Genomic DNA, 2,238 nt, shown 5'->3' with positions numbered 1-2,238 from the left:
CAGAGCTCCTCACCCCCAACAATGGAGTTCAGAGACTCATGCCGTCAAAAAGTATGTAATTCAGATCTGAAAATGTCATGAGGTACAAGATAAATCTCTAAAAGTTGTTTAAATAGTAAACTAGTAACCTAGGTTTACAGAATGTGAGTAAACTAAGATAATTGGTGTAGAAATCCACTTCTGGGGCCCACTTGGTGTGTGCTGGGGCTGAGACTAAAGCTATCCACGAATTAAGGCCTTTCTTGGAGTTGAACTCCAAGTTATAACGTGTTTTGGGCGTTCAACTCCGGATCATGACGTGTTTCTGGCGTTTAACTCCAGACAGCAGCATGTATTTAGCGTTCAACGCCAAGTTACGTCGTCTTTCTTCGTGCAAAGTATGGACTATTATATATTGCTGGAAAGCCCTGGATGTCTACTTTCCAGCGCCGTTAAGATCGCGCCAATTGGACTCCTGTAGCTCCAGAGAATCTATTTCGAGTGCAGGAAGGTCAGGATCCAACAGGCCTCCTGTAGCTCCAAAAAATCCATTCCGAGTGTAGGGAGGTCAGGATCCAACAACATCCGCAGTCCTTTTTTAGCCTAACTCAGATTTTTGCTCAGCTCCCTCAATTTCAGCCAGAAAATACCTGAAATCATAGAAAAACACACAAACTCATAGTAAAGTCCAGAAATATGATTTTTGCCTAAAAACTAATATTATTCTACTAAAAACCAATTAAAACATGCTAAAATCTACATGAAATTACCCCCAAAAAGCGTATAAAATATCCGCTCATCAAGTATGCGTCCATGAACAAGAGATACTTATATCCCGATGAGGCATCTACTAGAGCGTTGATGCTTGGGAGTGGATAAGGGTCTTTTGGGCAGGCTTTGTTGAGGTCGGTGTAGTCGGTGCACATTCGCCACTTCCCATTTGACTTTCTCACCAAGACGACGTTTGCTAGCCATAGTGGGTATTTAACTTCTCTTATGAACCCTGCCTCTAGTAGTGCTTGTACTTGTTCTTCTACAGCCTAAGATCGCTCTGGCTCGAGTTTTCTTCGTCTTTGTTGTACCGGCCGGGATCTCGGGTAGACTGCCTACTTGTGGCTCATTAGTTCGGGGTCTATGCCTGGCATGTCGACAGCTTTCCATGCGAAGAGATCAACATTATCTCGTAGGAACCGTATTAGCGATTCCTTTGCGTCTCCTTTCAGGATCGTGCCAATATTAGTTATTTTATCTGAGGTATCTCCGATCTGGACTCTTTCTATTTCTCCTTCGGGTCGTGGGCGGAGTTCTTCTCGTCTCTGAACTCTGCCGAGTTCATTTGTGTGGAACTCTCCTCCTTCGCCTCGGAGGTTTAGACTTTCGTTATAACAGCGACGCGCCATCTTTTGATCTACTTTTATTTTAGCTATCCCTTCTGCAGTTGGGAATTTCATACATAGATGTGGAGTTGAAACTATTGCGCCGAGTTGATTTAACATTGTCTGATGAGCGGATAATTTATACGCTTTTTGGCATTGTTTTTAGTATGTTTTTAGTATGATTTAGTTAGTTTTTAGTATATTTTTATTAGTTTTTAATTAAAATTCACTTTTCTGAACTTTACTATGAGTTTGTGTGTTTTTCTGTGATTTCAGGTATTTTCTGGCTGAAATTGAGGGACCTGAGCAAAAATCTGATTCAGAGACGGAAAAGGACTGCAGATGCTGTTGGATTCTGACCTCCCTACACTCGAAATGAATTTTCTGGAGCTACAGAAGCCCAATTGGCGCGCTCTCAACGGCGTTGGAAAGTAGACATCCTGGGCTTTTCAGCAATGTATAATAGTCCATACTTTACCCGAGATTTGATGGCCCAAACCGGCGTTGCAAATCAGCTTCAGAATTCCCAGCGTTTAACGCTGGAACTGGCATAAAAATTGGAGTTAAACGCCCAAACTGGCATAAAAGCTGGCGTTTAACTCCAGGAAGAGTCTCTACACGAAAATACTTCAATGCTCAACCCAAGCACACACCAAGTAGGCCCGGAAGTGGATTTTTCTGTCATTTACTCATTTCTGTAAACCCTAGGTTACTAGTTCACTATTAATAGGATCTTTTGACATTGTATCTGTACCTCATGACACTTTACACGTTTCTTGGTGTACTTCCTACGGCATGAGTCTCTAAACCCCATGGTTGGGGGTGAGGAGCTCTGCTGTGTCTTGATGGATTAAAGCAATTACTACTGTTTTTCATTCAATCA

Source organism: Arachis duranensis, chromosome 9 (assembly GCF_000817695.3).
Source record: "Arachis duranensis cultivar V14167 chromosome 9, aradu.V14167.gnm2.J7QH, whole genome shotgun sequence".
Lineage (NCBI taxonomy): Eukaryota > Viridiplantae > Streptophyta > Magnoliopsida > Fabales > Fabaceae > Arachis > Arachis duranensis.
Note: the sequence above shows the minus strand (reverse complement) of the source record.